At 43.2% G+C, this 21,708-nt stretch overlaps 1 protein-coding gene and 1 non-coding gene across 3 annotated transcripts in view; one reads left to right on the top strand and one right to left on the bottom strand.

Moving 5' to 3' along the window:
* Positions 1-21,708, bottom strand: part of LOC124552621 — a 454,634-nt gene that overhangs the window by 163,749 nt on the left and 269,177 nt on the right. The window lies entirely within an intron of this gene.
* Positions 18,369-18,443, top strand: Trnas-aga. The gene has a single exon. It is a non-coding gene; the product is annotated as a tRNA-Ser (tRNA).

Here is a 21,708-nt window from a genome sequence, read left to right as displayed (position 1 = left end):
AACATTGTTAATTGGATTCCTGCACACGGACAATGAGACTATGACGAGTCTAAGCCATTCCTGATATCATCGACAGCATTTTCCCTAACACATCACCGCCAACCGCAAAGACCAGTCTTGTGATTTAGATTTTTGTTCATCATCTTCAGCAACTGTTTTTTGAAGAATGCCGACATTAAGAAATGGCACACAAGTTGCTTTAGAATTATTTTTTAACGCAACTGGTGTGATATTTCTTCAGATCGGAAATCACCGCCGCTCCTCAGTGTAATTACACTGCTTCTTTTGTGCCACATAAACTTGCTTTACACACTCAAAGAGGGAGTCTGGATGTGATGAAAGCTCAAAAAGCAGTAAGACTCCTTCACGCAGTGAAAGTAAAATTACGTTCTACTACAATTTCAAAAGAGTAACTTCAAGTATTTACCGAAAACTGAGGAAATTAGGGTGTATAATATAAAATAAAAATATCGGTATTCAGTATTGTCAATTTGACATCGATATATCACGCGTAAAACATCGCTGAAGAATATCGATTCCTACTGGAAAAATATCGATATACTGATATTTTAAAAGATTCCTAGTTCACACTATCAGCTTCAGGAGGAGACACTTACGACGGCTAACCGATAGTTCTGTACTGACACTACGTAACTGCAATATATGATCTGAAGATGGGCAGCTAGCCTGAAACCGGACATTGAAAATAAAAAAAATAGCGATCAAAGACTGAAATGCCATATTTTTATTTATGGAACGATCGCGGAAATCCCTTTAAGACAATCAGGAGGAGAATTCCACATGGCGGGTGTTTGTGAGGAGTGTTGCAGCATGAAGTCAAGCGCCCGCACGCCAGCTGGGAACGACAATGCAGAGAACGATGTGAGAAGAGATGAGACAATCGCGCGGTCACCGGACCTCCCTCCAGGACGACAATGCAACAGCAGTGACCCCTATGCGAAGAAGACATAAGCGCCATGACTGTCTGTTGACGGCCCAGTTCAATAGCAGCTTCAAGATTAGTGACTTCGATGCCAGCGTCAACGCTGGTCTCTACTCTCTATGTAGCTCATATCTACATCTACATCCATACTCCGCAAGCCACCTGACGGTGTGTGGCGGAGGGTACGTTGAGTACCTCTGTCGGTTCTCCCTCCGATCCCATACTTGGGAAGGAAAGTTGCTACTCACCATATAGCGGAGATGCTGAGTCGCGATAGGCACAACAAAAAGATTCACACAATTGTCCTTGTCCGCAAGAGAGTGGCTCTTATGGCCGGAGTCCATCCTGGATTTTCCATTTTTTGATTTAAGCACATACTTGGGATTGTCTACAGTGAAGAAGACTGGTTATTTCGAATGTCGCCCTTTGCTTGCGACACATCTGTGTAAATCCCAAAGTTAAGTATTGTAATTATCTTATTGTAATAAAACTCAATGCCGGCCTGAGTGGCCAAGCGGTTCTAGGCGCTTCAGTCTGGAACCACGCGAGCGCTACGGTCGCAGGTTCGAATTCTGCCTCGGGCTTGGGTGTGTGTGATGTCCTTAGAACTACTTAAACCTAACTAACCTAAGTTCTAGGGGACTGATGACGTGAGAAGTTATGCCCCATAGTGCTCAGATACAAAACTCATTAATAGGACTGGTTTGACTTTTTCTGGCGAACCGAGTATGCAAGCTTCCTAGACACTACAAAGTGTACAGAAGTCTTTTCACAGTCTCAGAACAAGGGCAGTGTGGGTTATTCTGTGTCTTTTGATAGGCATAAAAATTGTTTATTTAGAAAAAAAGCAGAGTCAAGATACGTCTGTACTCTTCACCAGCACCAGCCATCTAAATAAGCAGTTATCCACCTGAAGATGATTGTGTAAATCTTTGATACTCGTAGTGGCAAAATAAACAAGTGACTGACGCAGAAACACTTTTATTTGTATCTATTCCAACTAGTTCAGTTAGTCGCAGTTGAAAAATTCTGATACAAATTATTTACAGAAGAATGGAGAGAAAAAAAACAAGTAGAAGCCGACAACTAGGAGGATTTGTGTGGATTCCAGAGAAATGTCGTAACACGCGAGGCAATGCAGACCCTTCGAATGCTATTAGAAGATTGGGTAAGAAAGGCAAAGCTACGTTTATAGCATTTATTGGCTTAGAGAGATCTGTTGACGATGTTCGCTATAACACTCTTTTTAATACATTGAAGGCAGCAGGGGTAAATTACAGGGAGCGAAAGATTATTTACAACTCATACAGAAAACAGGCAGCAGTAGTAAGAGTTGAGGTGGATGAAAGGGAAGCTGTGGTTGAGAAGGGAATGAGGCAGGGTTGTAGCCTATCCACGATGTTATTCAATCTGTACATTGAACAAGCAATAAAGGAAACTAAAGAAAAATTTGGAGTATGAATTAAAGTTCAGGGAAAAGAAATAAGAACTTTGACGTATGCCGATGACATAGTGATTCCGTCAGAGAGAGCAAAGGGTTTGGAAGAGCAAGTGGTTGGAATGGACAGTGTGTCGACAGGAGGATATAAGTCGAAAATCGACAAAAGCAACATAAGGTTAATGGAATGTAGAAGAAGTAAATCAGTTGATGGTGAGAGAGTTAGATTAGGAAACGAACCACTTAAAGAAGTAGATGAGTTTTACTATTTGGGCAACAAAATAACTGATGATGGTCGAAGTAGAAAGACTATAGAATGTAGACTGGCAATGGCAGGAAAAGTGTTTCTAAAGAAGAGGAATTTGTTAACATCGAATGTAGATTTAAATTTTAGGCAGTCTTTTCTGAAGGTATTTGTATGGAGTATTGCCATGTATAGAAGTGAAACGTGGTCGATAAGCAGTTCACACAAGGAAAGAATTAAAGCTTTCGAAATGTTGTGCTACCGAAGAATGCTGAAGGTTAGAAGAGTAGATCACGTAACTAATGAATAGGTACTGAATAAAATTGGAAAGAAAGAAAATTTATGGCACAACCTGACTAGAAGAACGTGTCGGCTGATGGGACACATTCTATGACATTACATTATAGTTTAGTATTGGAAGGACATGTAGGCGGTAAAGGATCAAGAAATGTGTAGAGTAAGCAGATTCAGGAGGATGTTTGTTGCAGTTGTTATTCGGAGATGAAGAACTTCCACAGGATAGAATAGCAAGGAGAGCAGCATCAAACCAGTCTTCGGACTGAAGACGAAACAACAACAACAACAACAACAACAACAATAACATATTCCAAGGGCAGAGCGGTGAATTTGAGACAGAATTCCCGGAAACCTTGGAGTGTGTCAGAAGGGATACCATTTGCGCAGCATTTTAGTCGTTTAGTAATTTACATTCACAGACCGAGTCACGTGTATGCGATCATACTCTCATACAATAGTATATCGTCTGACTAAATAAACAGACAAATATTTTTTAAATTTTACTACTCACGCTTTAATATAGTAGGTGATGGGAGATAATGATTGCTTCCATTTAGAAATAACAATGAAATCCTACACGAAGCTGGAACGCGATCGTACTATATCTTTGCGTCATAAATTGGCATCAAGAAAATTTCTTTTGTATGAAATTCTAATGAGGTAAAACATAGTAGTATTTTACATTTGTGCTAATAAATGTCTTTCATATATCAGATCCACTCAAAGCGAATAGTATCTCTGAAAATATTTGATAGTGCCGCCTGTGACGAAAATCGTGCAACTTCTTTAACGTAATGGGAAAATTGTAGATTTTTTTCAGATATGCAGTATGTTCAAGGGTCAAGGAAGCAGACCCAAAACTTTCCCACAAGAAATCTTGTTTTCAAATGTATGCATCTTATCAAACAATAGTTTTGAAATTAAGTTGTGAATGGGATTGCATAAATAATGCACACGACTTTGAATAACACTTTGCTTTCAAATTATATTTTCAACATACACTTAAATTAATTCAGCCATGTACAACAATCAGAATCAGATCAGCAAAGGAATTCGTTCTGAAAGCGATGTGAATGCGAATGCTGATGAAAGAGTCTACATTGTTTCGTAGTTTACATGTCAACTGTGAAAAAATATTCTCGGCAAGTAGTGACGTAGTTCATATTGTGTCTGTAAGTTTGCTGTTGCATAATCTTATTCACTGTGCTTAGACATTAACTATTATTACTTATACGTAACTAAAAAACCATAAGAGCTACGTAAAAACTCAAATTCAAGGAAAGATGCGCCACAGTTGGTTACTGGGTCGGTAGTATGGTGCAGGGTCTAAGAGCTTCTCGAAACGTAGTGCGCAAAATATCGATAAATACCGTGTGGGTTTCACGCGCGGAGAACCAGTACGGCTATGGGAAATCCTGGCTTTCGTGTCAGGGCACCGGTAGCGGTCGATCCTCTGGAAAAGAACGTCGCTTAGCGCGGTTCGAGTGCTGTCGACTGCCATCGAGTATCGACTGCGGCTCTCGACCTTGTCGGGGACGGCCCGCGTAGAGCACTCGATTTGCATTCCGTGTGACGTCACGCGGCGAGTGGAGATGAGCCGCCGAACCGCTCCGTTGCTTTCAGTGCGTCATATGCTGAGCTGGTGATGACGCCTATCTCATAACGTCATTCTCTGATTCCGTAACTACCGAAAAGAGTCTTTTAGACTTTGTGATACAGTCCCCGACACTTCGACCCCTCGTGTGTTTACTATGATGCAACATTTAACTATCCATGTAAAATATGAGTGTACGAGGGGCTATCCAAGAAACCGGAACTGTTTATTAAAGGCTATATATTTTCAAATTTTATACAAAACAACTTTATCGCCTTCAAAATATTCGCCATTACAACTTACGCATATGTCCCACCGGTGCTCCCGCTGTTCGAAACATTTTTTGTAGTCATCGTTAGAAATGGCTGACAGCTGCTGCCTAGTTTTTTTCTTGCTTCTACATCGGTATCCTTTCATGCCTCTTTTCGTGTGTGGAAATACGAAAAAGTCGCACGGAGCCAGATGAGGAGAGACAGGTTCGTGGGGCACCGAAACCATGTCATTTTTAGCCAAAAAACTGTCAAACAGAGATGGCTGTGTCTGAAGGTGCGTTGTCGTGTTGGAAAAACCAGTCTCCTGTCTGCCTCAAAACTGGTTTTTCTCGACGAACACTGTTGCGGAATCTTCCTAAACCTTCGAGAAAAAAAAATTGTTCAAACGTCTCTGAGCACTATGGGACTTAACTTCTGAGGTCATCAGTTCCCTAGAACTTAGAACCACTTAAACCTAACTGACCTAAGGACATCACACACATCCATGCCCGAGGCAGGATTCGAACCAGCGACCGTAGCGATCCAGTAGTTCCAGACTGTAGCGCCTAGCACCGCTCGGCCACTCCAGCTGGCTCGAAATAAATGGTCTGATTGACGGTCTGACCTGAGGGAACAAACTCTGAATGAACTACACCCTTGGAATCAAAAAAGCAAATCAGCATTGTTTTCATGTTTGATTTGACTTTACGATATTTTTTTGGACTGGGCGACGATGACGTTTTCCCTTCGCTTGATTGTTGCTTTGTTTCTGTGTCGTAACCATAGCACCATGACTCATAACCAGCAATAACCTTTGACATAAAATGTGGGTCAGTTTCAAGCTGTTGTTTCAAAGCACGACATGTTTCAACTCGCTATTTCTTTCGATTGTCACTCAGAACCCGAGGACAAACCTTGGCAGCAACTCTTTTCATTCCCAAATTTTCTGTTAAAATTCACTGAGCTAAGCTCCAAGATAACGCACTTATCTCTGACAGTTGATCAATTGTCTGTCGACGCTCTGCGAGCACAAGCTCTCGAGTTCTTTCAATATTTTAGTCGATTCGGGCAGTTGATAGACGCCCAGAACGTAGTTTGTCATCAATCCACATGTCACCATTTTTAAATCGAGCAAACCAATCTTACACTTGGAGCTTTTCCCATAGGGTCATCTTGGTACGCTGTTTTCAACATTAAAGCAGTTTCAGCAGCATTTTTACCGATTAAAATACGAAGTGTCACAACTACACATTTTTCACTTAAACTTGCCATCATAAAAAACGAAACAAGAGCAGAACACAACAGCGCTAGCAAAAACAATCACTGCAGATGAACAGAACAAGCCAGGTTGACAACACATGCGGCACTGAACTGGCAATGAGATGAGCTATACACACCTAGTGGCAGAAATGCGTACTACACAAGCTCCGCCCATGGCAATCTTTTTTTTTTTTTTTTTTTTGGGATGCTCCCTCTTACAGTTACACACATCTGCCGCTGTTTGAACAGGAATTTTTGGTAGGTTCTCCGGACATGTCTGGTATATCTACCTCACAATCGACGCAAATCCCTTAAATTACGAACCGGTGTGTTCGTGGGAACGGAGCTCATGCCCGATAGCGTCCCAGACGTGATCCATCGAGTCCAGATTAGGCGAATCTTGTGATCAGAACATCAAAGTCAGTTCGTTATCACGCTCCCCAGATCAGTGCAGTACGATTCTGGTCTTGAAAGATGGGCAGTTATCATGCTGGGAGATGACATTGCCATCGGAGAAGACATGAAGCATGAAAGGATTCTGGTGGTCGCCAACCATGTCCATGTGTTTGGCAACTGTCGTGGTGACTTCGTTTACTACCGCACGTCTCATTGAAACCCAACTGTATGTTCCTCATAGCAAAACAGCGCCCCCACCGGGCTACGTCTCTGGTGCGATGTGTGTACGACGACGTATCTGAACATTACAATCGACCTCTTGTATCAGGACTCCTATCTCCATGATTCCGTGCACACTGCATTCGTAATTGACGTTGTCGTTGTCAACAAGGGAACACGAACGAGTCGTCTGCTGCGAACAACGTGTATACTGATGCAATAGCTCAATACTTAACAATCATATACACCCGTTCACTCGACTAAAGATCCGTACCCAAATACTGAAAAGTTGCACGTCACGCCAATATTCAAGAAAGGTAGAAGGAGTAATCCACTAAATTATAGGCTCATATCATTACCTTCAATATGCAGCACCATTTTGGAGCATATATTGTGTTGGAACATTATGAATCACCTCGAAGAAAACGGTCTATTGACAGACAGTCAACACGGATTTAGCAAACCTCGTTCTTGTGAAACACAACTAGCTCTCGCCTCTCAGGAAGTGTTGAGGACTATTGACAAGGGATTTGAAATTGATTCCGTATTTCTGGAACGCTTTTGACACTCTACCATACAAACGGCACGTAATGAAATTGCGTCATTATGGAATATCGTATCGGTTATGTGAGTGGACTAGTGATTTCCTGTCAGAGAGGTCACAGTTCGTAGTAATTGACGGAAAGTCATCGAGTAAAAGAGAGGCGATCCCTGGCGTTCCCTTTGCTGTTCCTTATCTACAGGGTGTCCCAGCTATCTTGTCCACCCAAAATATCTCTGGAACAATAACAGCTTTTGGAAAACGACTTTCACCGGTATCAATGTAGGGCTGGGGCCCATGAATGTACATATTTGGAAACATTCTAAAACGAAAGCATATGTGTTTTTTAACACAAACGTATGTTTTTTTAAATGGACCTCCTATACTTTTTCTTCAGTAATCCATAACATGACAAAGCACATACACAATGGCGTTGATTGCATCGCAATATTCCCATTACATCCCGAGATATTAAGACGCGAAGTTGGCGCTTGAAACACCCGACATGCGCTACTAGCGCACGTCCTGAGGCTCAGGCGTGAACCCCATGCTGCCCGTATTCGCGATGTGATTGACGTGTCTAATCACACCTCCATACTTATCAAGAGGGACACTTACTTGTCAATCACATCGCGATTACGGGCAGCATGGGGTTCACGCCTGAGCCTCAGGACGTGCGCTAGCAGCGCATGTCGGGTGTTTCAAGCGTCAACTTCGCGTCTCAATATCTCGGGATGTAATGGGAATATTGCGATGCAATCAACGCCATTGTGTATGTGCTTTGTCATGTTATGGATTGCTGAAGAAAAAATGTAGGAGGTCCATTTAAAAAAAAACATAAGTTTGTGTTAAAAAACACATATGCTTTCGTTTTAGAATGTTTCCAAATATGTACATTCATGGGCCCCAGCCCTACATTGATACCGGTGAAAGTCGTTTTCCAATAGCTGTTATTGTTCCAGAGATATTTTGGGTGGACAAGATAGCTGGGACACCCTGTATATAAACGATTTGGGAGACAATCTGAGCAGCCGTCTTACGTTGTTTGCAGATGACGCTGTCGTTTATCGACTAATAAAGTCATGAGAAACAAAATTGCAAAACAAATTGTAAAACGATTTATAAAAATCTGTATTGTGCGAAACTTGGCAACTGACCCTCATTAACGAAAAGTGTGAGGTAATCGGCATGAGTGCTAAAAGGAATCCGTTGAACATCAGTTATATCTAAAGGCCGTAAATTCAAATAAATACCTAGGAATTACAATTACGAACAACTTAAATTGGAAGGAACACAAAGAAAATGTTGTAGGGAAGATTAAAAAAAAAGACTGTGATTTATTGGCAGGACACTTCGAAAATGCCACACATCTACTAAGGAGACTGCCTACACTACGCTTGTCCGTCCTCTTAAAGACTACTACTGCGCGGTGTGGGATACCTACCAGATAGGATTGACGGAGTACATCGAAAAAGTTCAAAGAAGGTCAGCATGTTTTGTATTATCAGAAAATGGTGGAGAGAGTGTCACTGAAATGATACAGGATTTCGGATGGACATCATTAAAACGAAGGCGTTTTTCGTTGCGACGGAATCTTCTCACAAATTTCAATCACCAAATTTCTTCTCCGAAAGTGGAAATATTTTGTTGACGCCGACCTACATAGGCAGAAACGATCGCCATGATAAAATAATGGAAATCAGAGCTCGTACAGAAAGATATAGGTGTTCGTTCTTTCCGCGCGCTATGCGAGACTGGAATAATAGAGAATTGTGAAGGTGTTTCAATAAACCGTCTGTCAGGCACTTAAATGTGATTTGCAGAGTATCCATGTAGATGTAGAAAAATGTGCGCTGAGCGATGTGCCTCGAAATGTGTGTGTCAGCACCAGCATTGTACTCTTTTTCATATCTGCCTCTGAAATGCTCCTTTGAAAAGGGAGCGAGCTTTCGTCGTCAACGTTCCCTTTAACAGAAGAAATTTTAAAAGTCGATACAAGGGCTACACAGAGATAAGAATAAAATACGTAGGAAGTAAATCCACCTTCGCGCGATATCTCATACAGATTAGTCACACAATACACGGTAAGAAAATCTTCATACAACGAGGAAGTCGTACTTTATGGACATACGCTGTCCAGTCACATTAATTTGACCGCCGTCTATGTTTGATGTTAACGAGCAATATTCACTCTCAGACGACACGTGGTAGCACTAGCAGTGGAGGGTATACTAGGTGCGACAACAAAGTAATGAGATTGATTTTCTTTGCCACATGTGGCAATCCTGCAGGCTTGCCTAGGCACAATATCTTTGACCTTGGCCTATAAGCTGCTTCTAGTCCAAGTGGCACATCGATGCAACTGCTCACTCGTGAGTTGTGCTGTAATAAGTTAACATGTGTTTGTGTCTCTCGTCACAGAAATGGAACCGCGTAATATTGCGCAACGGTATACCATTTCTTTTTGCGTTATATTGGGTGAAAACGCGACAACTTACGGTAATATTCAAAAGGCCTTTGGAGAGGCGCTCATGGAGTGAGAGTAGAGGCTAAATTTCTCAGTACAGATATGTTCCGTCTCTTCCAGTACTCAAAACATTGCCCACAATACAGCTTGCGAATATTCTCAGGGAAAATCACTAACAAACGGAAGGGCTAAGATACGGCCAACTGATCTAGCCCATGTTTAGTAGATCGCTCCAGTAAAACCTAAAATGAAAAAGTCTGAGATATTTCACTCAATACCCCCACCACACCATTTTTAAGAAACCCACCCCGAAAGTTCATGACGCACAATCGACTCAAACTTGTAGGGATAGATAGATGACTGGAAACTCGGAATTTTTAATCATCGTATATGGAATTGGAAACGCATATTTTCTTTAATCAACGAAAGAAACTTTTTCGTTACATACCCATAAGATAAACACTGTTCTTTGAAATCGCCACTGGCGTAGCGATCAATGCATCTGGCTAGGGACCAGAGAAACTGTGTTCAATTCCCAAATGCATCCTGTAGCTTTCCTTTCACTATTATTTCTTTTCTGTATCGAAACTGGTAGGAATGAGAGGGGCAATAAAGCAAGTAAATCAATAAGGAGTAATAACAATGGTAGACAAGTAAATTGGGTTAGTAATGATTCAAAATTTTAAGCTTCATTGAATGAAAACAATTCGGAGTAAGACTGTAAGGACGCAATAACGATTCACGATCAACTTCCAGTACCGACTTTTCAGGTCATGCTATCGCGTGTGTGGTATGCATCAAAATTAATTCCCCAAGAAGTAACCTTTTTAAATGTACATGAAGTTTATTTTCCGCCGAATCTTTGGAAGGAACAATGTGGCTGCACCAAGATTGCATTCATTAGATGTTCTTGGCGCCGCAAGTTTACGAGGTGTGACAATAAAGTAATGAGACTGATTTTCTTCGCAAGATGTGGCAACCCTGCAAACTTACGTAGGCAGAATATCTTTTACCTTGGTCTATAAGCTGCTTCTAGTCCAAGCAGCACATGGATCCAACTGCTCAGTCGTGAGTTGTGCTGTAAGTTAACACGTGTTTGTCTCTCTCGTCACAGAAATGGAACCGCATAATATTGCGCAACAGTATGGCATTTCATTTTGTGTTAAATTGGGTGAAAACGCGACGACAACTTACGGTAAGCTTCAGAATGCTTTTGGAGAGGAGGTTATGTCAAGAGCTCAAGTTTTTTGTTGGCATAAAATGTTTAGTGAAGGCGGAACGAATATTGAAGATGAAGACCACAGTGGACGACCATCAATCTCACGGACGGATGTCAAACTGACCAGGGTGCGTGAACCCGTACGATCTGATCGAAGATTATCCGTGAAAATGATTGCAGAAGAACTGAACATCAATCGAGAAACGGTTCTTCTAATAATAACTGAAGATCTTGGTATGAGAAAGATTTGTGCAAAAATGGTCCCCAAAATTATCACACCACAACAGCGAGAAACACGGAAAAATGTGGCAGCCGATTTGTTAGAGCAAACGGAAATCAATCCAGAACTGTTGAGCCTTGTTATCACTGCTGATGAAAGTCGGTTTTTTCAGTACGATCCAGAGACAAAACGCCAAAGTTCGCAATGGTGCTCAAAGGGGTCACCCAGACCAAAAAAAGCTCGCACGTCAAAGTCAAAAGTGAAATGCATGCTTGTGCGCTTCTTTGATTACAAGTGAATTGTTCATAAAGAGTGGGTGCCTCCTGGACAAACAGTTAACCAACATTACTGCAAAGAAATTTTAGAAAGACTTCGTAAAAGAGTTCTTCGTGTCCGTGCCAGCATTGCTATTAATTGGATTGTTCATAACGATAATGCGCCATTCCGTACTGCTCTGCAGGTACAGTAATAACCTCAAAACAAGTTTCAGTGCTACCACAGCCACCTTCTTTACCAGATATCGCTCTGAGCCACTTTTTTCTATTTCCAAGAGTCAAAACGGCGGTCAAGGGACACCATTTTCAAACAACACAAGATGTCCAAAACGCTGTGACGAGGGTCTTGGAGAATATTACTGAAGATGAGTTCCAGAAATGTTACAATCAGTGGCAGAAGAAATGGAAAAAGTGTGTGCAGTCAGAAGGGAACTACTCTGAAGGAGACAGCGCTAACTTGACTAAAGCGGTAAGCAACAATTTTTTTCAGCTCAGTCTCATTACTTCATTGTCGCACCTCGTATAACGCCTGTCGGGAGGCTCGTGGAAGCTGACAACAGTGCAGTCTTTGTCGTAATGTGGAAGCGAAGCGAGCTGATTTACCTGGCGTCCAAAAGGACATAGTCAAGGGCTTTCAGGCTACACGGTGCAGCCGCACTGTCTTGGTCGCCTTGCCACGGTTCGCGCGGCTCCCTCTGTCGGAGGTGACAGTCCTTCCTCGAGCATGTGTGTGCGTGTGTGTTCTCCTTAACGTCAGTCAGTTTAAGTCACATTAAGTAATGTGTAAGCCTAGGGACTGGGCAACGGCCTTGCCGCAGTGGATACACCGGTTCCCGTGAGATCACCGAAGTTAAGCGCAGTCGGGCGTTGTCGGCACTTGGATGGGTGACCATCCAGGCCGCCATGCGCTGTTGCCATTTTTCGGGGTGCACTCAGCATCGTGACGCCAATTGAGGAACTACTCGACCGAATAGTAGCGGCTTCGGTCAAGAATATCATCTTACGACCGGTAGAGCGGTGTGCTGACCCCACACCCCTCCTATCGCCATCCTCCACCGAGGATGACACGGCGGTCGGATGGTCCCGGTAGGCCACTCGTGGCCTGGAGACTGAGTAAGCCTAGGGACTGATGACTTTAGCAGTTTGGTCCCATAGGAACTTACCACAAATTTCCAAATGGCTTTCGGACCAAGGGTGGAAGCATTTCCGAAACGGGTAAGGTTGTTAACTGTCCCTATGCCGCCATGGTTGAAGTATGTCGTGCATGACAAAATGGCGCTGTCCTAAACCTGCGCCGAGTTTGGTACAGCAAGGGCCACAATTTAGCAGGGGTCAGCGACGGCTACGGAATGTGTACAAGCGAATAGACGTGTAACTACGAGGGCAGTTCAATAAGTAATGCAACACTTTCTTTTTCTCGGCCAATTTTGGTTGAAAAAAACGGAAATTTCTTGTGGAATATTTTCAAACATTCCCGCTTCGTCTCGTATAGTTTCATTGACTTCCGACAGGTGGCAGCGCTGTACGGAGCTGTTAAAATGGCGTCTGTAACGGATGTGCATTGCAAACAACGGGCAGTGATCGAGTTTCTTTTGGCGGAAAACCAGGGCATCTCAGATATTCATAGGCGCTTGCAGAATGTCTACGGTGATCTGGCAGTGGACAAAAGCACGGTGAGTCGTTGGGCAAAGCGTGTGTCATCATCGCCGCAAGGTCAAGCAAGACTGTCTGATCTCCCGCGTGCGGGCCGGCCGTGCACAGCTGTGACTCCTGCAATGGCGGAGCGTGCGAACACACTCGTTCGAGATGATCGACGGATCACCATCAAACAACTCAGTGCTCAACTTGACATCTCTGTTGGTAGTGCTGTCACGCTGGGTCCCTCGTTGTCTAACCGAACACCATAAAGAGCAAAGGAGAACCATCTTTGCGGAATTGCTTTCCCGTCATGTGGCTGAGGGTGACAATTTCTTGTCAAAGATTGTTACAGGCGATGAAACATGGGTTCATCACTTCGAACCTGAAACAAAACGGCAATCAATGGAGTGGCGCCATACCCACTCCCCTACCAAGAAAAAGTTTAAAGCCATACCCTCAGCCGGTAAAGTCATGGTTACAGTCTTCTGGGACGCTGAAGGGGTTATTCTGTTCGATGTCCTCCCCCATGGTCAAACGATCAACTCTGAAGTGTATTGTGCTACTCTTCAGAAATTGAAGAAACGACTTCAGCGTGTCCGTAGGCACAAAAATCTGAACGAACTTCTCCTTCTTCATGACAACGCAAGACCTCACACAAGTCTTCGCACCCGAGAGGAGCTCACAAAACTTCAGTGGACTGTTCTTCCTCATGCACCCTACAGCCCCGATCTCGCACCGTCGGATTTCCATATGTTTGGCCCAATGAAGGACGCAATCCGTGGGAGGCACTACGCGGATGATGAAGTTATTGATGCAGTACGACGTTGGCTCCGACATCGACCAGTGGAATGGTACCGTGCAGGCATACAGGCCCTCATTTCAAGGTGGCGTAAGGCCGTAGCATTGAATGGAGATTACGTTGAAAAATAGTGTTGTGTAGTTAAAAGATTGGGGAATAACCTGGTGTATTTCAATGCTGAATAAAACAACCCGTTTCAGAAAAAAAATGTGTTGCATTACTTATTGAACTGCCCTCGTAGAATGAGATTTTCACCCTGCTGCGGAGTGTGCGCTGATATGAAACTTCCTGGCAAAGGTTCCGAGTTCGAGTTTCGGTCCGGCACACAGTTTTAATCTGCCAGGAAGTTTCAGACGTGCAACTGTTCGACAACTGACCGCCCAGATGAACCAAGGGCTACCAACAGTGCCTCCTCAAGGACAGTTCAGCGAACGTTGCTGCTTATGGGTCCCCACAGCAGGTGCCTTGTTCGTGCACCCATGCTGATTGCTTTTCATCGCCGTCGAAGGCTGGAATTTGCGCAGTAGTCCTGCAATTGGACGTCAACTGAGAGGCGACAGGTGGCGCTTTCAGGCGAATCATTTCTCACGCTCCATCCGAAAGATGACCGATGACGTCTACGGTGTGAAATGTCTGAAAGCACCCTGCAGCAATAGTCAGAGAATTATTGTTTGGGGAATGTTTTCGTGGCGTTCCTTGGGTGATCTCGTCCTTCTGGAAGGCTCAGGCGATCAAAAAAAGTGTGCATTTATCCTTATGGAGCACGTCCACCACTGATTGCGGCTTCTTTTTCCCCGGCACGATGGCATCTTCCAGCAGGACAATGGAACGTGTCACACAGCTCGCAGTGCACGTGCTTGGTTTGGAGAGCACTTTGATGAGTCTCCTGGCCACAAAACTCGCCGGATTTAAACCCAATAGAGAATGTGCTGGACCACCTTGATCGGTCTGTAGGCGCCATGGCCGGCCGGGATGGCCGTGCGGTTCTAGGCGCTACAATCCGGAACCGCGAGACCGCTACGGTCACAGGTTCGAATCCTGCCTCGGGCATGGATGTGTGTGATGTCCTTAGGTTAGTTAGGTTTAAGTAGTTCTAAGTTCTAGGGAACTTATGACCTCAGAAGTTAAGTCCCATAGTGCTCAGAGCCATTTTTTTTGTTCGCGCCATGGATTCTCAGCCGAGAAACGTAACGCCATGGAATCGACATGGCTCCACATTCCTGTCTGTACGTTCCATAACCGTCATTGATTCTCTTCCCGCACGTTTCGCCCTGCAGAACGTGATTATTCAGGATTTTGAGAGGTGGTCACATTAAGAGGTGACGCCTGTATGTAAGAAGTGTAGAAGGACGGATCCTCAAAATTACAGACCAATGTCCTTAACATCGGTTTGTTGCAGGATTCTCGAACATATTCTCAGTTCGAATATAATGAATTTCCTTGAGACAGAGAAGTTGCTGTCCATGCATCAGCACGGCTTTAGAAAGCATCGCTCCTGCGAAACGCAACTCGCCCGTTTTTAACACGATAACTAGCGAACCATGGATGAAGGGTATCAGACGGATGCCATATTCCTTGACTTCCGGAAAGCGTTTGACTCGGTGCCCCACTGCAGAATCCTAAATAAGCTACGAGCATATGGGATTGGTTCCCAAGTGTGTGAGTGGCTCGAAGACTTCTTAACTAATAGAACCGAGTACGTTGTCCTCGATGGTGAGTGTTCATAGGAGGTGAGGGTAGGTCCGCTGTTTTCTATCTACACAAATGATCTTTTGGATAGGGTGGATAGCAATGTGCAGCCATTTGCTGATGATGCTGTGGTGTACGGGAAGGTGTCGTCATTGAGTGACTGTAGGATGATACAAGATGACTAGGACAGGATTTGTGATTGGTATAAAGAATGGCAGCTAACTCTAAATATAGATAAATGTAAAGTAATGCAGATGAATAGGAAAAAGAATCCTGTAATGTTTGAATACTCCATTAGTAGTGTAGCGCTTGACACAGTCACGTCTATTAAATATTTGGGCGTAACATTGCAGAGCGATATGAAGTGGGACAAGCATATAATGGCAGTTGTGGGGAAGGCGGATAGTCGTCTTCGGTTCATTGGTAGAATTTTGGGAAGATGTGGTTCATCTGTAAAGGAGACCGCTTATAAAACACTAATATGACCTATTCTTGAGTACTGCTCGAGCGTTTGGGATCCCTATCAGGTCGGATTGAGGGAGGACATAGAAGCAATTCAGAGGCGGGCTGCTAGATTTGTTACTGGTAGGTTTGATCATCACGGGAGGGTTATGGAAATGCTTCAGGAACTCGGGTGGGAGTCTCTGGAGGAAAGGAGACGTTCTTTTCGTGAATCGCTACTGAGGAAATTTAGAGAACCAACATTTGAGGCTGACTGGAGTACAATTTTACTGCCGCCAACATACATTTCGCGGAAAGACCACAAAGATAAGATAAGAGAGATTAGGGCTCGTACAGAGGCATATAATCAGTCATTTTTCCCTCGTTCTGTTTAGGAGTGGAAAAGGGAGAGAAGATGCTAGTTGTCGTACGAGGTACCCTCCGCCACGCACCGTATGGTGGATTGCGGAGTATGTATGTAGATGTAGATATAGAATGTGACTGTGCAGTGTATATGAACAAATAGAAATGTACGCACACCTGAAGAAATCCGGGAAAAATCACACTAAGTGCAGTGTCCGCTAAGAATTACCAGTTTCCCGGACGTAACGCGTCCCGTTATTGACACCTATCTTTAAAGACACTCACGTTCGTAGCTACATCCAAGGATTATTAAACATATTGAGTTGCGTCCAAGACGCGCTAGTTCCGTCTACAGTTCACTGTGTTCTAACTTTTGTCCGCTCAAGCTAGTGCACAGGTAATATTCGAAAAATCGTATCGCATATTCTGATAATTTCTCTACGCTGATGGGGGTCATTATTTCCGCATCTGAAACTGTGCAATTATAACGGGATATTCCGCGTGCAAAGAAATCGCATAGCATGTCGACGCCACCACCGATAGCTTTTTCTTTTTTTTACTTTTTATTTTATTTTTTCCGACGGCCGTCATTGCTCGTTACGTGCACATAACAGGTGTCAAATGCATGACTTCACATACAGTGTGTGTGTGTGTGTGTGTGTGAGTGTGTGTGTGTGTGTGTGTGAGTGAGAGAGAGAGAGAGAGAGAGAGAGAGAGAGAGAGAGAGAGAGAGGGGGGGGGGACGGTGGGATAGCTCTTCGCGCCCCCTCCATTTTTAACCCGTTTCTCTTTTTTATTTATTTTTTGCCATCTGCGGTCGTGGCTTTTAACTGCCGTACACCTCTACAACCGCAGCGGGCTATTCGGAAAAGTGTCGGAAATTGCGAACCCCGTTTAAACGCCCTCTGACCCCACGATACAGACGCCTGCAGCCAGAATTTTTAAAGTGCACAATTCAGCTCACCGATTTGCCACCGAAATCCTTCCTCTCTATTATACTCAGAAAGTACTGTGAGAGACGAATACGGCGCCAAAGTTACGCTGTCCGGGCAAACTGCGGGGCACACAGGGTAAAACGTGGTATGGAGCTCTACAAAAGTCTCGAAATGTATGTTTCATATGAAAGAAAATGTCAGCCACGAAAAGGTACCTCGTAACACCATTAACGCCTTTAGAAGTAATGTTTGTGAATGTTAGACAAAAATATGGAACCGATGTAGGATACAACAGACAAGAGCGAGAAAAGTCCACAATGACATATTTAAAAAAAAAAATTGACTTCGGTTGTGCTGTACAGATCTGCTAAAGGTTCTTTTTATGTATACCGTGAAAAAACTGCCTAAATACAATTTCTGAAAAAAATATTTAAACTTCTAGAGAGGACAAAAAAAAAAAAAAAAAAAAAAAAAAAAAAAAAAAACGAAATGGAACTTCACACGTTGAGAGGATATGAAATGCTATTTCAGTGATCACAGAATAAGGTGAAATTTACAAATAACTTGCCAGTATGAGTTCTGGTATCAGTATTCTGTTGCGTTACCACTGGACTGGAGGCATCCACTGTTTTGGTTGATAGGGGTTTCACTTTATGCTCTCCTTAGGCAAGTTGGTCCCTAGTTCTTGTCTTTGTGCCGAGTGCTGGATACACAAGCGGGCCTTCGTTTACCAACAGCCATATCGATGACGTTTCTTTGAATGGTTCGCATGCTGACACTTGTTGATGGCACAGCATTGAAATTTGCAGCAATTTGCGGAAGGGTTGTAATTAGGTTCCCTGGAACGATTCTTTTCAGTCGTCGTTGGTCCGGTTGTTGCAGGATCTTTTTCCAGCCCCAGTGATGTAGGAGATTTGATGTTTTATCGGATTCCTGATACGCACGGTACACTTGTGAAATGGTCGTACAGGAAAATCCCCTCTTCATTGCTACCTCGTAGATGCTGTGTCCTATTGCTCGTGCGCCGACTATAACACCACGTTGAAACACTCTTAAATCAGGAGAGCTTCTGTAAAGTTTGGAAGGTAGGAGGCGAGATACTGGCAGAACTAAAGCTGTGAGGACGGGGCGTGAGTCGTGCCTGGGTAGCTCAGTTGGTAGAGCACTTGCCCGAGAAAGGCAAAGGTCCCGAGTTCGAGTCTCGGTCCGGCACACAGTTTTAATCTGCCAGGAAGTTTCATATCAGAGCACACTCCGCTGCAGAGTGGAAATCTCATTCTGACTCTTAAATCTTGACAACCTAACATTGTAGCAGCAGTAGCCGACCCAACAACTGCACCAGACACTTGACGTACATAGGTGTTGCCGAACGCAGCGCCGTATTCTGTCTGTTTACATACCTCTGTGTTTGAATACGCATCCCTATAACAGATTCTTTAGCGCATCATGTTTGGTGTATCATACATGTATTACAACAATTTCGCTACTTCATCACAGAATTTCTTTCGTTTTTGTCATTAGAGATGAATGTCCCTTGCGTTCTTATCGGGGCTGTTGGAGCGACTTCATGAAAGCTGATGCTACAGCTCTTATATAGATTAGGAACTTAGATATCGACATTTGGCTAGTTTTATATGTCGTTTTGGCTTTCTGTATTCTTACTATAGACATATACTAATTTTGTATACCTGTATTTTTACATTGAATGCGAGCCATACGAATGAATAAATAAAATTGTTTTGTGGTGGGTTTTCGGTAAATTCTGTCAAAGGGACAGAGCATTCGTTTTCCAAAGGAAAGCAGTCAAACCGCCACTCAAATTTATTTTTAAAACAAGTTACAAACAGTCTCGACTGCAATAAAACATTTATTCCAATCGCTGCGGGTTTCGGTTAGTATTCGACCATCCCAGGCCCTTTCACTATGGTTGCAGGTGACAGCGGATTTGCTCGGTTCACCGCCACCACCTACCGTCATGGTGAAAACGGCCTGGTGAGACATATATACTATGTGATCGAAAGTATCCCGACACCCCCAAAAACATTTTTCATGTTAGGTGCATTCTGCTGCCACCTACTACCAGGTACTCCATACCAGCAACCTCAGTAGTCGTTAGACATCGTGATAGCAGAATGGGGCGCTCCGTGGAACTGACGTACTTCGTACGTGGTCAGGTGATTGGGAGTCACGCGAGATTTCCACACTCCTACACATCCCTAGGTCCACTGTTTCCAATGTGATGGCGAAGTGGAAACGTGAAGGGACACATACAGCACAAAAGCGTACAGGAAAACTTCGTCTGTTGACTGACAGAGACTGCCGACAGTTGAAGAGGGTCGTAATGTTCAATAGGCGGACATCTATCCAAACCATTACTCAGGAATTCCAAACTGTATCAGGATCCATTGCAAGTACTATGACAGTTAGGTGGGAGGTGAGAAAACCTGGATTTCATGGTCGAGCGGCTGTTCATTAGCCACACATCACGCTGGTAAATGTCCAGCGACGCCTCGCTTGGTGAAAGGAGCATAAACATTGGATGATTGAACAATGGAATAACGATGTGTGGAGTGACGAATCACGATACACAATGTGGCGATCCAATGGGTATGCCGAATGCCCGGTGAACGTCATCTGTCAGCACGTGTAGTGCAAACAGTAAAATTCGGAGGCGGTGGTGTTATGGTGTGGTCGTGTTTTTCATGGAGGGGCCTTGTACCCTTTGTTGTTTTGCGTGGCACTATCACAGCACAGGCGCACGTTGATGTTTTAAGCACTGTAATATCTCTTTATATTCTACTAATTATCCTTGCACAATTCTATGAGTGTGACCATAGACGTAAATTAAAGGAAACTTAATTCAATCTTTTTGTTTAACAGATTACCGGTTTCGGTCTTTAATGACCATCATCAGATCTGCAGCAAAAATGGGAAAAAATATAAATAGACTCGCAAACTGTATACAGCTTAAGAACAATACATAGAGCATATTGAAAAGTAGTACTGGCAAAATTTACATTTGTGCGCTTTAAATGTGAAGAGGCATACCTGTCTCATTAAAACAAAGTCCTAATGCATTGCAGCCATAGTGGCATAGTCAACTGTTAAATGCAGAATCAGCACCAGCATGGTCAAATACATATAAATCACATCACATGCACGAGTCATGTTGTCAGTAGCCTCAAGATGTTTGTGTAGTAAGTTGACCAGATGCCGCTAACGTCAGCATACACTAGTTTTCAATAATTAATTGAAACAGCGAAATAAAAGGGGGATACAATAGTTATGCGTGAATTACGTTTCCTTCTTGACCATCTATATGCTCGCAGAATCGATGCGCAAAGAAGTAGTTCAGTACTATTCCATGAGCGCATAATTACTCTTTGTAATATTCTATTTGGTGTGTTGAGGGGACTTCTAGGATTTTCTCCGTGCCGAATAGCCGCATTGAATAATTGTCATTTTTCTATCAAGATTACTGGAAGAAAGCGATTGAAAATATATTGTATGCTACTCAAGAAAATATATACTGAGCATTTACATCAAAAGTGTGTAAGGAATTTCATTATATATGTATTCTCTAATTGGAAATTTGCACGGAGGTGTCGTTTCGTTGGTAATCAGAAGGGAACTTCAGATGAATTGGAAACGAACCTGCAATTATTAGATCCAAGAGCTCCATTATATCATCGGATAGTTAAACTCTATCAAAGCAAACTTTCCGCTTGGTCTGAGGTTTCCCGACTGACTACGCAACGCAAGAAAACCAAGACATTTTATTTACACAGGACTGCAGATCGCTTCGAATCATCGAGACTGCGAACCAAGAAAGTCATTGTCCGTTTCTGATTAAACAAGTAAAGCTTAATTATAACTTTCTTGAGCGACTGTGATATGGCTGCTTATGAATGAGATCATTAATAAAATACTAATAACTAACTCTCGTCCTCACCAGCAACCAGTATAAACACAATAATAATTAAAATTATAGCACCTTCTTGAGCAGGGTATTCGCTATTACTAGCTGAAACTTGTTACAGAACTCAATTAGTCTTTCTCCTCTTTTATTCCTTGTCCCAAGCGCATATTCTTCTGTAACCTTTTCTTCTACTCCTTCCCCTGCAACTGCATACCAGTCGCCCATGACTATTAGATTTTCGTCCCCCTTTACATACTGCATTACCCTTTCAACATCACAAGAGGAGGAGATATACTTGGAAAAGGCCGGGAGATACGGAAGATTTCAATTAGATTACATCATGGTCAGACAGATTTTCAGAAATCAGATACTGGATTGTAAGGCGTACCCAGGAGCAGATATAGACTCAGATCACAATATAGTAGTGATGAAGAGTAGGCTGAAGTTCAAGACATTAGTCAGGAAGAATCAATACGCAAAGAAGTGGGATACGGAAGTACTAAGGAATGACGAGATACGTTTGAAGCTCTCGAACGCTATAGATACAGCAATAAGGAATA

This window comes from Schistocerca americana, chromosome 10 (assembly GCF_021461395.2).
Source record: "Schistocerca americana isolate TAMUIC-IGC-003095 chromosome 10, iqSchAmer2.1, whole genome shotgun sequence".
NCBI lineage: Eukaryota > Metazoa > Arthropoda > Insecta > Orthoptera > Acrididae > Schistocerca > Schistocerca americana.
Note: the sequence above shows the minus strand (reverse complement) of the source record. Positions and strands in the feature narration are given on the sequence as shown.